Source organism: Ursus arctos, chromosome X (assembly GCF_023065955.2).
Source record: "Ursus arctos isolate Adak ecotype North America chromosome X, UrsArc2.0, whole genome shotgun sequence".
NCBI lineage: Eukaryota > Metazoa > Chordata > Mammalia > Carnivora > Ursidae > Ursus > Ursus arctos.
In genome coordinates, this window is record NC_079873.1 from 121,161,876 (window position 1) to 121,177,340 (window position 15,465).

A 15,465-nucleotide genomic window follows, 5' to 3' on the forward strand; every position below is an offset into this window, starting at 1 on the left:
AACAGAGAGTGTGTAGTGGATTACAAAGGGCTGACCATAGTATAGGCAATTCCTCAGCACAGTCCTTGGGTGCCTGTCTGGAGTTATGCACAAATCTATAATTCTAATTTAGCAAGTGACAATTCTGCCTTCTCCCTTTTCCTTATATTACAAGGTAGGGCTGAGCTGTGTATTAGGAGCCATGAATTACCAGAAAAGGGGGAAATGAGGTTCTGGAGAGGACTGACCAGCCAAATATCTCATAACAGTCTTTAAGCAGATGTCTAAGGAAATTTGTTTCAACGTTGAGAGATCATGAGGCCATCTTAAACTGGAAAAGTGTTCTTTCCACCTGTGATGCTTTGGATTGGTCCCAAACAGAATATTTCTAATAGCTTTGTGTTTTAGAGATTCTCCCAGGCCCTTGGGGCATGATTAGCCTCCGTGCACTCCTCAAAGTTGAGCAATTAAAAACTACTTCTTGCAAACACCCAAAGATGCCACTTTGGGCATTGTTAAGAAGTTGGCAGACTTGGCAGGTAACTTTACCTAAAACTTCCAACTCCATAATGACATACTAATTGTAACCAATGGGGAAAATGTACAATGCTTTCTCAAGATGAGAGTGGAGAAACTTTGAAGGCTTAAAAACAACAATAACAAGTTCTGTACAAATAAAAGCCAAGCAGTGGGATTTAACTTCAAAAACTTCTTACGACTTTGACACAAGAGAGCTGTACCGAATGTGTTCATCTAAATGACACCCATTTTAGAATATGAGACTTTCTCTTAAATAACCCCAATATAAAAATGCAAATCACTTGTGGGGAGACCTGGGTGCTTGTCTTGGCTCTGTCACAAACTTGCCTTATTATTGTAATAAGTCTATTAGCCTCTTCCCATTTGTGAAATGGTGAACAATAATCCCTGCCCTGGGTACTGCGTATGGGTGTTCTGAGGACGAAATTACATACTGATTGCAAAAGACACTTGAAGATAAATATACCAGTTCATAGAATTATTTTAAACCTATGGTCTGAATGGAATTAGAGCAGGCCTATGGATCTCAGGATTAGATCTAAATTTCATGTAGGACGCACTGGCCTTACTTGATTTGGTGGGGGGAGAAATACATATCCGTGCATAAACAGATTAGCTCATTTATTTTCACAACACCTTAATTTTATAGATTAAGAAAAAGGCTTAAGGAGATGAAATAACTTATATGAAAAGTGATAAGCATTGTGCCCAGAACATAATAAACAATCAATAAGTGGCAATTGGTATTGTGGACTTTCTTAATCATATAGTCATTTGATGTATTCAGGTCAGAAACATTATTGGCTTCTCAGGAGGAACATGATGATGAAAGTATTGGCTTAACATAACTGGTAGGGGATGGGGCAGTATGCTCTATGCAAAAGTCAAGTTTCTAGAAAATTCATATTACTTGATCTATTGATTGATTCATTGATTGATTTTTTCATGAAAATTTAAATTACTTGATCTATTAATTGACTGCTTCATTCATGTATTCACTTATTAAACATATATAGATTATGTACTGTGGTTTCAGACAATATGTTAGAAGCTCAATGTACAGAAATAAATAAGTCTAGGTCCCTAATTTCAATAATTTTATCATTTAGTAAGGAGATACAGATAACTAAAGTAGTCCATGCAAAAAAAGTATTACAAGTGCTTTGAAAGGAACACCAGCTATAATGGAAAAGAGAAGAGGGGCTGGTCAATTACTGGGAATGACAGGATGTCGGGAAAGATTAGCTGAGAAGGCAAAGCTTGAGCTGAGTCTTTAAGTAAGTAGAAGCTTGTCAGGAAGCATATTGGAAAGTAGAAAGGAAAATCAGAGAGAAAAAGAAACATGTATCAAGGCCCAGAGATGTGAAACTTACTTCCTAGTTTGGGAAACCAAAAGCAGCTCAGCATGGCTGGAGCAGACCACGAAAGAGAAAATAGGGCAAGCAATTAGATTGCAGAGTTAGGCAGGGGTCAGGTAATGAAGGGCACTCACTGAGCTGAGGATTTGGGCTTTGTTCTGAAGGTAGTGGAAAGCCACTGATGAGTTTAAAGAACATATGGTTGGTTTTGGTTTTAGAAAGATCACCCTTCCCAGCATTGTGGAAGATGGAATGGGGGCAAGTCCGGAGACAGCAAGATTCATTGGAAGGTTGCTGAAATAGTCCAGATGAGGCTTAAATCAAAGCTTCGGTGATACCTTCATCTGTGAAATGAAATAATAATTCACAGGGTTTTGTGAAGATTAAAGGAGTTAGTATTTGTTCAGAACAGTGCCTGCTACTTAGGAAGCAGCATATGTTTCTGCTAAACAACAACAAAAAAAGTATAAGCTTCTTAAAAGCAGAATTTTGACTATCTTATGTACTAATTTTCTACCCGGTCTATATCCTTCTATGTATTTTTATGAAATAAATGAATAAATGTCATTTGTTCTTTCTCCCTCTCTCTAACTTCTGTATTTTTGCTCCAAAGAAAGGGATATTCTTGGATAGTGTAAAATTTTACCCTTTCATTCAACAGAGTTCTAAGACTGAGTTTTCCTTTCTTTTTTTTCTAAACATGTTTATTGGGATATAACTCACTACCATAAAATTCACCCATTTAAAATGTACAATTCAATGGTTTTTAGTACAATCATATATATGTGCAACCATCACTACATTTAATTGTAGAACATTTGTATCACCTCAAAAAGAAACCCCATATCCTTTATCTATCCTCTCACTTACTTCCCAGACCTGCCCTAATGCAACCATTAATCTTTTTGTCCCCATAGATTTCCCCATTCTGGACTTCCGTATGAGTGGGATCATATACTATGTTGACTTCCATGACTGTCTTCTTTCACATAGCACAAAGTTTTTGAGGTTCATCCAAGTTGCAGTATGTATCAGTACCTCATTCTTTCATATGGCCTAATAATAAATGGATATAATACATTTTGTTTATCCATTTGTTCACTGATGGACATTTGGGTTGTTCCATCACTAGAATATTATGAATAATGCTACTATAAACAATGGTGTAAAAATTTTTGTGACATAAGTTTTCTTTTTTTTTTTTTTTTTTTTTTTTTTTATGTTTTTTTGGTGAATTAATTTTATTTTATTTTTTTTTTTTTAATTAATAATGATTTTTTATTATATTATGTTAGTCACCATACAGTACATCCCCGGTTTTCGATGTAAGGCTCGATGATTCATTAGTTGTGTATAACACCCAGTGCACCATGCAATATGTGCCCTCCTTACTACCCATCACCGGTCTATCCCATTCCCCCACCCCCCTCCCCTCTGTAGCCCTCAGTTTGTTTCTCATAGTCCATAGTCTTTCATGTTTCATTCCCCCTTCTGATTACCCCCCCTTCCTTTATCCCTTTCTTCCCCTACTGATCATTCTAGTTCTTATGTTCCATAGATGAGAGAAATCATATGATAGTTGTCTTTCTCTGCTTGACTTATTTCACTAAGCATTATCTCCTCCAGTGCCGTCCATGTTGTAGCAAATGTTGAGAACTCATTCTTTCTGATTGCTGAGTAATATTCCATTGTATATATGGACCACAACTTCTTAATCCAGTCATCTGTTGCAGGGCATCTCGGCTCCTTCCACGATTTAGCTATTGTGGACATTGCTGCTATGAACATTGGGGTGCATATGGCCCTTCTCTTCACTACGTCTGTATCTTTGGGGTAAACACCCAGTAGCGCAATGGCTGGATCATAGGGTAGCTCAATTTTTAACTTTTTAAGGGACCTCCACACTGTTTTCCAGAGTGGCTGTACCAACTTGCATTCCCACCAACAATGTAGGAGGGATCCCCTTTCTCCACATCCTCTCCAACAATTGTTGTTTCTTGCCTTGTCTATTTTTGCCATTCTAACTGGCGTAAGGTGGTATCTCAGTGTGGTTTTGATTTGAATTTCCTTGATGGCTAATGATTTTGAACATTTTTTCATGTGTCTGTTAGCCATTTGTATGTCTTCATTGGAAAAGTGTCTGTTCATATCTTCTGCCCATTTTTTGATTTGTTTATTTGTTTCTCGTGTATTGAGTTTGAGAAGTTCTTTGTAGATCTTGGATACCAGTCCTTTATCTGTAGTGTCATTTGCAAATATATTCTCCCATTCCGTGGGCTGCCTCTTAGTTTTTCTGACTGTTTCCTTGGATGTGCAGAAACTTTTAATCTTGATGAAGTCCCATAAATTCATTTTATCTTTTGTTTCTCTTGCCTTTGGGGATGTGTCATGAAAAAGGTTGCTTTGGCTGATATCGTAGAGGTTGCTGCCTATGTTCTCCTCTAGAATTTTGATGGATTCCTGTCTCACATCGAGGTCTTTCATCCATTTGGAGTTTATTTTTGTGTATGGTGTGAGATAGTGGTCAAGTTTCATTCTTTTGCATGTAGCTGTCCAATTTTCCCAGCACCATTTATTGAAGAGACTGTCTTTTTCCCACCAGATGTTTTTTCCTGCTTTATCAAATATTAGTTGCCCAAAGAGCTGAGGGTCCATTTCTGGGCTCTCTATTCTGTTCCATTGGTCTATGTGTCTGTTTTTGTGCCAGTACCATGCTGTCTTTGTGATCACAGCTTTGTAGTACAGCTCGAAGTCCGGCATTGTGATACCCCCAGCTTTGTTTTTCCTTTTCAACAGTTCCTTGGAGATTCGGGGTCTTTTCTGGTTCCATACAAATTTAAGGACTATTTGTTCCAGTTCTTTGAAAAACGTTCTCGGTATTTTGATCGGGATAGCATTGAAAGTGTAGATTGCTCTGGGTAGCATGGACATTTTAACTATGTTAATTCTTCCGATCCATGAGCATGGAATATCTTTCCATCTTTTTATGTCTTCCTCAATGTCTTTTAAGAGTGATTTATAGTTTCTAGAATAAAGGTCCTTTACGTCTCTGGTTAAGTTAATTCCAAGGTAACGTATGGTTTTTGGTGCTATTGTAAATGGGATGGATTCCCTGATTTCTCTTTCTTCGTTCTCGTTATTCGTGTACAGAAATGCAACTGATTTCTGAGCATTGATTTTGTATCCCGCCACGTTACTGAATTGCTCTATAACTTCTAATAGTTTGGGAGTGGCTTCTTTTGGGTTTTCCATATAGAGTATCATGTCGTCTGCGAAGAGAGACATTTTGACTTCTTCTTTGCCGATTTGAATACCTTTGATCCCTTTTTGTTGTCTGATTGCTGTTGCAAGGACTTCTAGTACTATGTTGAATAATAGTGGCGAGAGTGGGCATCCTTGTGACATAAGTTTTCATTTCTCTTGGGGATATAACTGGAAGTAGAATCACTAGGTCATATGGTATAACTCCATGTTTTATCATTTGAGGAACTACAAGACTGTTTTCCAACAAGTCATGTTACATTCCCTTCAGCAGTGTATGAGGGTTCTGATTTCTCCATATCCTTACCAACATTTGTTATCATCTGACATTTTGATTTTGGCCACCCTAGTGAGTGTGAAAGGGTAACTTACTGTTACTTTAGTTTTTTAATATTTTCCTGAAATATTACAGAAATTTATTTTTCACAGTTCTGGAGGCTGGAAAGTCCAAGATCAAGGTACAGTATGGTTGGTGGAAAGCCCTCTTCCTGGCTCATAGCCTGCACCTTCTTGTTGTGTCCTTACATACTGGAAGGGGCTAAGGATATCTCTGGAGCCTTTCTTGTAAGGCACTAATCCCATTCATGAGGATTCCACCCTCATGACCTAAGCACCTTCCAAGTCACTACCTCCTAATACTGTCATGTTTGGGGATTAGGATTTCAACATATGAATTTTAAGGAAACATATTCAGACCATAGAAAGCTCCTACATTTAGGTCTTTGGTCCATTTTGAGTTGCTTTTTGTATGTTGTATGAAGTGTGGTTTCAACTACATTCGTTTGCACATGGATATCCAGTTCTTCCAGAACCATTTGCGGCAAAGACTATTCTTTCACCCATTTAGTAGTTCTGACACCCTTGTTAAAAATTATTTGATCACAGATGTTTGGGTTTATTTTTGGACTCTTGGCTCTATTTCATTTATCTATAATGTCTATCTTTGTGTCAGTAATACTCTGTCTTGATTACATTTGCTTTGTAGTAAGTCTTGAAATCAGGAAGTATGTGTCTTGCTCTTCTGTTCTTTTTAACATTTTTTGGCAATTGTGGATCCCTTAAAATTCCATTTGAATTTTAGGATCAGCTTGTAAATTTCTACAAAGAAGTCAGCTGGGATTCTGGTAGGGATTGTATTGAATATGTACGTAAGTTTGGGAAGTGTTGTCATCCTAACAATGCTAAGTCCTCTGATCATTGAGCATTGGATGTTTTCCCACTTATTTAAATCTTTAGTGTCGCCAACTCTGTAGGAGTAGGAATTGTTCTAACCTCGTTTTAGCTTCTGAAGAAACTGACTGAGAGATGTAGTGTCTTCTGAAAGGTCACACAGCTGAGAAGGGAGGGATCCAGGTTTGATTCTCAGGTGTGTTTCAACTCTTTCCAACACACCATACTACTTTTTGAGAAATTTATAATTTATGTCTTATTTGTATGGATTTAAAAATGGTTAAAGTAGGTTGATCCTTCCTGAAAATATTGACAATAAATTTTTAAAAAATTAAAAAATAAATCTTCTTTAACTTAAAATAAATTACAATGTTTTGTAGTTTTCAGAGTATAAGTTTTCAATATTCTTTGTTGCATATTCCTAGGTATCTTATTACTCTTTTTGATACTATTATCAATGGAATTGTATTATTTTTAAAAATTTCAGTATAGTTGACACATAATGTTACATTAGTTTCAGGAGTACAACATAGTGATGCAACAACTCTATACATTATGCTTTGCTCACCACAAGTGTAGCTACCATCTGTCACCTTATAGTGCTATTACAATACCATTGACTATATTCCCTTATGCTGTACCTTTTATTCCTGTGACTTACTCATTCCATTACTGAAAGTCTATCTCCCACTCATTTTCACCCATTTTGAAGAGTATTGTTTTCTTAATTTCATTTTCAGATTGTTCATTGCAAGTGATTTTTGTATATTGATTTTGTAGCCTGCAATCTTGCTGAACTTGTTGATTTTTTCCAATAGTTTTCTCAGTGAATTTTTTTAAAGGAGATCTTGCCATCTAAGAATAAAGATGATTTTACTTATTCTTTTCAAGTCTGTATGCCTTTAATTTCTTTTAGTTGCTTAATTGCCTAGTGTAGAACCTCCAGTATGGTGTTAAATAAAAGTGGCAAGAGTGTATATCCTTGTCTTGTTCCTAACTTAGGGGGAAAGCATTCACCCTTTTCCCATTAAGTATGATGTCATCTGTGGATTTTTCATAGATTCCTTTATCAGGCTGAGAAAGTTTCCTTCTATTCTTAGTTTGTTGTGTTTTTATCATGGAATGGAACATTAAGCTTTCAATAAAATAATATTATGGGCTTTTAATGATATTCCTTTCATTGTTGCCATTTACACATAGACTGGATGACTACATTTTAAGATTTTTTTCTTTGGGACATTAGATAACATGATTCTTTAATCTTATAATAATGAACTTTGACGGACAGTGCCAAATTCTAGTTTCGTTGAAGATGCTGTGTCAAATGCTACTGAAATCATTTGGTCCCTAGTCGGACACTGACAGACATTTTTGATGTGTAAACCCTTTCATTGCATTATTTTCTCCAGTGGATTTTGGTCCATGCTATGCTTGAGCAAAGCCTACTCTGGTGTGATTAAACATTTCTGTGAATGTTCTCATCAGTTCCTTATCCTCCATGCTTGGTGGGAAATGCGAGCCCCGACAAATTGGGTTAGGTGTTAAGTGCCTTAAATTGATTTAATCTCTCTGTTCCAGGAAGCTTGGGGAACTTTTTTTACACTGTCCTGCTTGACAGAATTTCTGGAAATAAGTGAGGGGCCAATATTATCATTCCTAAAATGCAGAAGAGGTGGGTTAAGGAACTTAGTCACCCTGTCCATCATTTTATCACAGAGGTCTCATCACCCCAGTTGTAAAGAAAAGAAGCACTTTAGCTAAAGCTTCCAAAAAAATTGTTTGGGCTGTGTCTTAGTCAGTTTGGATTGCTATAACAAATACTATAGACTGGGTGATTTAAATAACAGGTACTTATTTTTCATAGTTCTGGATGCTGGGAAATGCAAGGTCAATGTGGCAACTGAGTTGGTTCCTGGAGAGGTCCCCCTTTCTGGCTCCCATACTGATGCCTTCTTGCTGTGTCTTCACATAGTGCAGAGAGCTATATCATCTCTTTCATGTCTCTTATAAGGGCACTAATTCCATCATGAGGGCTCTACCCTTATGACATATTTACTTTTGAAAGTCTCCACCTCCACCTATCATCACATTAGGGATTAAGGCTTCAACATATTACTTTTGGGAGGACACAAAAAAGCTGAAAGTTTAAAAAGAAAGAGATCTGTAATTAACATATTATTGCCCTAAAGATGTTATGTTACCGCTAATCTGTGAGAAGGGTTGGGGAAAAGGGATTCAAGTTCCTTTAAATAACTTTAATTCCTCTGTTGACATATAAGCATAAGAACACTAGCAAAACGACAACTAATATTTGCATAACCTCATGCAGTTTACAGAGCATTTTTATATTTACCAAAATGCTCTCAATATCAAAGCTGTGAAACATCCATTTTATAGTGTACTGGGAGGGGCATTTTGAGATGTGGCTTATAGGAAATAATAGAAATCTCCATATTAGAGATTGAGATAAAAGGTTCTGATGTTTGCCCACAACATTTTTAGGTTTACATAATAGCCCTTAAGTATTTTCTAGTTGGGAAGTATGCTTAATGTCCAGACACTTGTCATTGTTGTTGTTATATAAAGTTTTTACTAACTCCCGGTAAAACAATCAAACTGCCATTTAGGGAAGCCATAGATTTGCCCTCTGGGGATGTAGACCTTAGCCTCTGTCAGGCATCTTGGTGAAAGTAGAAAAGACTAATTTTTCTTCCTATTTTGATTCCCCCTCAAGTCCACCTGGGGTTTAAGACTTTTGATTAGAAGAGACTAAGTCTGAAGCAGCTATAACTTCCTTGAATTGCTGTAACATTGGGTAAATCCAGCAGGGTTTGGCTTTACATTTGAATCAAACATTCAAGGGCTCAGGCAGAAGGCGTATACAAGTTATCCATTTTTACTTTTTCTGATAATGGTTTTGTCTGGAAAAGCTATTTTTATGAACATGAGTTGGCAAGGATGGACAATAGACTGTGGTCACAAATCAGTATTTTCAAACTGAGATGAAACAGTTCCCTCAGGAAATGTACTTTCCTGATCATTTACAGATTTAGACTCTGGAGTTTGCAGGCTTTTCATTCACTCTCTCACACATTCATTCATTTCACTTACTCGTTCATAGAAGCATTTATCGAGTGCCTGCTGTTTTCTCAGCCTGCTTCCAATTATTTCTTTGAAAGGTGGCTCGTTTGGAAGGCTCCTTAAAAGACTGGCAAGTTGATTGGTATTTCTAAGTGCAGTCTGAATGTGTGAAATCAGAAGGTTGTTGGAAAGGGCTTTAGAAATAGGCTCATCACTCCTGCCATTTCCTCTGCCGAGAACTTGCAGGGAGCATCCTGAAAACTAAGGGCCAGGGCAAAAGCCACCTGTGAGGCCCTGCATTTCCTCTCACAAAATCACAGTATATGCCTGGAATGGGCTTCCCACTGGCCCTGTTTGCTTATCCACATGGAGCCTCTTCTTGCCCTTTGGTTTCAGCTTTTGTGTCACACAGGTCCTTGGCAGTTAACATCACAGCTTCCCAGGTGACCGAGGATGGAAGGTTTTAGACTTTGTGTGAAAGTCAGCATAGATCAGAGATTTCAGAGACTAGTGAGGGGGACGTTTCCACAGCAGGGATTTTGGCTGTTCTGATGTTCTTTCTTTTGGATGGCAGAGAAGCCAACTTCTTGGTTAAAAGAAAATCCATGATTTTTCTGAGAAGTTGTACACAGCCAGGAGTTCATGTTATATCAATGTACCTTCCATGTCCATTAAGTAGGATTCATCTGTGTCTCCCCATATAAGTCAGGCTAACCAATTTTTTAAAGAAAACATTTAAATGCATTGGAAAATCTTTTAATTCAAGATGGACAACTGCATCCTTGATGTTGTTTCACCATATTTTCCAAATATCATCAAAATGTCAGAATAACTGTAAGAGTGAAAATAAACCTACAACAGCAATGGGGGATAGAAAATAAAGTTGTAGAAGTGAAAACTATTAGAAGACCAAATGAAGATAATTTGGGACATTAAAAAGCACTTAGGCTGGTGTTCATAATAGTAGGCAGAGGCAAGAATCTTGCAGCCTAAGTTAGAGAAAGGACAGGGCAATGGGCAAAGCAATTGCTGTGTTTTTTTTCTTCTCTGAAACCCTAGAGAAACCTAATGCTCAGAAGTAACAGAGACTTGGCTCTGTAAAGACCCTGGGACAGAACATGGATGGGGCATACATTTATTAATTTGTTTGCAATCTACTCTGTGGCTTTTCATCTTGGCCAATGAAAGGAAAGTAAATATGAAATTATCATATGTAGGATCTATAACCTATGGAGATTTGCTGTTTCCTCAGAACACAGCTCCAGAATAGAGTATTGGAGAGAAACTTCCTTAGAAAAAAAGAAAGCTTCTGGTTATCCAAGCTCACTAGCCTAGCACCTCTGTTCACAGCGTATTCTTTCTTTCTTTCTTTCTTTCTTTCTTTCTTTCTTTCTTTCTTTCTTTCTTTCTTTCGGGGGAGAGAGAGAGAAAGTGCAAGGAGGAGGGAGAGAGAGAATCATAAGCTAGTTCCACACCCAGCATGGAGCCCAATGTGGGGCTCAATTTCACGACCCTGAGATCATGACCTGAGTTGAAATCAAGAATCAGACACTTAACTGACTGAGACACACAGGTGTGCCTGTTCACAGCGTATTCTTTTTTTTTTTTTATGTTAGTCACCATACAGTACATCCTTAGTTTTTGATGCAATGTTCCAAGATTCATCGTTCGCATATAACACCCAGTGCTCCATGCAATACATGCTCTCCTTAATACGCATCACAGGCCTATTTTTTTTGTTTTTATTTATTTATTTTTTAAAATGATTTTTTATTATATTATGTTAGTCACCATACAGTACATCCCCGGTTTCCGATGTAAGGCTCGATGATTCATTAGTTGTGTATAACACCCAGTGCACCATGCAATACGTGCTCTCCTTACTACCCATCACCGGCCTATCCCATTCCCCCACCCCCCTCCCCTCTGAGGCCCTCAGTTTGTTTCTCATAGTCCATAGTCTCTCATGTTTCATTCCCCCTTCTGATTACCCCCCCTTCTTTATCCCTTTCTTCCCCTACCCATCATCCTAGTTCTTATGTTCCATAGATGAGAGAAATCATATGATAGTTGTCTTTCTCTGCTTGACTTATTTCACTTAGCATTATCTCCTCCAGTGCCATCCATGTTGTAGCAAATGTTGAGAACTCGTTCTTTCTGATAGCTGAGTAATATTCCATTGTATATATTGACCACAACTTCTTAATCCAGTCATCTGTTGAAGGGCATCTCGGCTCCTTCCACGATTTAGCTATTGTGGACATTGCTGCTATGAACATTGGGGTGCATATGGCCCTTCTCTTCACTACATCTGTATCTTTGGGGTAAACACCCAGCAGTGCAATGGCTGGATCATAGGGTAGCTCAATTTTTAACTTTTTAAGGGACCTCCACACTGTTTTCCAGAGTGGCTGTACCAACTTGCATTCCCACTAACAATGTAGGAGGTCCCTTTCTCCACATCCTCTCCAACAATTGTTATTTCTTGCCTTGTCTATTTTTGCCATTCTAACTGGCGTAAGGTGGTATCTCAGTGTGGTTTTGATTTGAATTTCCTTGATGGCTAATGATTTTGAACGTTTTTTCATGTGTCTGTTAGCCATTTGTATGTCTTCATTGGAAAAGTATCTGTTCATATCTTCTGCCCATTTTTTGATTTGTTTATTTGTTTCTCGTGTATTGAGTTTGAGAAGTTCTTTGTAGATCTTGGATACCAATCCTTTATCTGTAGTGTCATTTGCAAATATCTTCTCCCATTCCGTGGGCTGCCTCTTAGTTTTTCTGACTGTTTCCTTGGCTGTGCAGAAACTTTTAATCTTGATGAAGTCCCATAAATTCATTTTATCTTTTGTTTCTCTTGCCTTTGGGGATGTGTCATGAAAAAGGTTGCTTTGGCCGATGTCGTAGAGGTTGCTGCCTATGTTCTCCTCTAGAATTTTGATGGATTCCTGTCTCACATCGAGGTCTTTCATCCATTTGGAGTTTATTTTTGTGTATGGTGTGAGAGAGTGGTCAAGTTTCATTCTTTTGCATGTAGCTGTCCAATTTTCCCAGCACCATTTGTTGAAGAGACTGTCTTTTTCCCACCGGATGTTTTTTCCTGCTTTATCAAATATTAGTTGCCCAAAGAGCCGAGGGTCCATTTCTGGGTTCTCTATTCTGTTCCATTGGTCTATGTGTCTGTTTTGTGCCAGTATCATGCTATCTTTGTGATCACAGCTTTGTAGTACAGCTTGAAATCTGGCATTGTGATGCCCCCAGCTTTGTTTTTCCTTTTCAACAGTTCCTTGGAGATTCGGGGCCTTTTCTGTTTCCATACAAATTTAAGGACTATTTGTTCCAGTTCTTTGAAAAATGTCCTCGGTATTTTGATCGGGATAGCATTGAAAGTGTAGATTGCTCTGGGTAGCAGGGACATCTTAACTATGTTAATTCTTCCGATCCATGAGCATGGAATATCTTTCCATCTTTTTACGTCTTCCTCAATGTCTTTCAAGAGTGATTTATAGTTTCTAGAATATAGGTCCTTTACGTCTCTGGTTAAGTTAATTCCAAGGTAACGTATGGTTTTTGGTGCTATTGTAAATGGGATGGATTCCCTAATTTCTCTTTCTTTGGTCTCATTATTCGTGTATAGAAATGCAACTGATTTCTGAGCATTGATTTTGTATCCCGCCACGTTACTGAATTGCTCTATAACTTCTAATAGTTTGGGAGTGGCTTCTTTTGGGTTTTCCATATAGAGTATCATGTCATCTGCGAAGAGAGACATTTTGACTTCTTCTTTGCCGATTTCAATACCTTTGATCCCTTTTTGCCGTCTGATTGCTGTTGCAAGGACTTCTAGTACTATGTTGAATAATAGTGGCGAGAGTGGGCATCCTTGTCGAGTTCCTGATCTTAAGGGAAAGGCTTCCAGCTTTTCCCCATGGAGAATAATCTTTGCAGTAGGCTTTTCATAGATGGCTTTTATGAGATTGAGAAATGTAACTTCTATTCCTACACTCTGAAGGGTTTTAATCAGGAAAGGATGCTGTATTTTGTCAAATGCTTTTTCGGCATCGATTGAGAGGATCATATGGTTCCTGAGTCTTTTCTTGTTGATATGATGTATCGCGCTGATTGATTTGCGAATATTGAACCACGCTTGCATCCCAGGTATGAATCCCACTTGATCGTGATGGGGATCCTTTTAATGTACTGTTGGATTCTATTAGCAAGTATCTTGTTGAGGATTTTGGCGTCCATATTCACTAGGGAGATCGGTCTGTAATTCTCCTTTTTGAGGGGGTCTTTGCCTGGTTTGGGGATCAAGGTAATATTGGCCTCATAGAATGAGTTTGGTAGCTTTCCTTCTGTTTCTATTTTTTGAAATAGCTTTAGGAGAATAGGTATTATTTCTTCTTTGAATGTTTGGTAGAATTCCCCAGGAAAACCATCCGGGCCTGGAGTTTTGTTATTTGGAAGGTTGTTTATCACTGACTCAATTTCTTCATAATTAATTGGCCTGTTTAAGAAATCAATTTCTTCCGGTTTCAATCTTGGTAGTTTATAGGTTTCCAGGAAGGATTCCATCTCTTCCAGATTGCTTAGTTTATTGGCATATAGCTGTTGATAAAAATTCCTAATAATCCTTCCAATTTCAATGGTGTTCGTTGTGACCTCTCCTTTTTCATTCATAATTTTAATAATCTGGGTCCTTTCTCTTTTCTTTTGGATAAGTCTTGCCAGTGGTCTGTCAATTTTATTGATTCTCTCCAAGAACCAGCTTCTAGTCCTGTTGATCTGCTCTACTGTACTTTTGGTTTCTGCTTGATTGATTTCAGCTCTAATTTTGGTCAACTGCTTCCTCGTGCGTGGATTAGGCCTGTCCCTCTGTTGCTGTTCCAGCTTCTTGAGGTGAGAATATAAAAACTGCATTTTAGATTTTTCTATTCTTTTGAGTGAGGCTTGGATGGCTATGTATTTCCCCCTTAGGACTGCCCTTGCAGTATCCCATAGGTTTTGGACTGTTGTATTTTCATTCTCATTGGTCTCCATAAATTGTTTAATTTGATTTTTGATTTCCTGGTTTATCGAGTCATTCCTGAGCAGGATGGTTCTTAGTCTCCAAGTGTTTGAGTTTCTTCCAAATTTTTCCTTGTGGTTGAGTTCCAATTTCAGAGCATTGTGCTCTGAGAATATGCAGGGGATAATTTCAATCTTTCGGTATTGGTTGAGACCTGTTTTGTGTCCCAGAACATGGTCTATTCTTGAGAATGTTCCATGGGCATTAGAATAGAATGAGTATTCTTTGGTTCTGGGGTGTAGTGTTCTATATATATCTATGAGGCCCAACTCGTCGAGTATGGCATTCAAAGCCTTTGATTCTTTGCTTAGTTTTTGCCAGGGTGTTCTGTCTATTTCTGAGAGTGGAGTGTTGAGGTCCCCTACTATTAATGTATTTTTATTTATATGTCTCTTTATTCTGGTTAAGAGTTGGCTTGTGTATCTTGCTGCTCCCCTGTTGGGGGCATATATATTTATAATTGTCATATCCACTTGTTGAATACTTCCTTTAAGAATAATATAGTGCCCTTCTGCGTCTATAACTATAGTCTGTAGTTTAAAATCCAATTTATCTGATATGAGAATTGCTACCCCAGCTTTCTTTTGAGGTCCATTTGCGTGAAAGATGGTACTCCATCCCCTTACTCTCAGTCTGAATGCATCTTTGGGTTCGACATGAGTCTCTTGTAGACAGCAAATGGATAGGTCATTTCTTTTTATCCAATCTGCAACCCTGTGGCGTTTTATGGGAGAATTTAAGCCATTAACATTAAGACTGAGTACTGAGAGATATGAATTTAATGATGCCATGTTGCCAGTAAAGTCTTTGTTTGTATTGGCTGTGACTTTCTGTTCTGTGTCACTCTTGGGGCCTTTTTACCTTTATAGAACCCCCCGTAATATCTCCTGTAGGGCTGGTTTCGTGGTTACAAAATTGGTTAGTGACTGGCGATTCTGAAATGTCTTTATTTCTCCATCAATTCTGAATGACAGCCTTGCTGGATAAAGGATCCTTGGCTGCATGTTT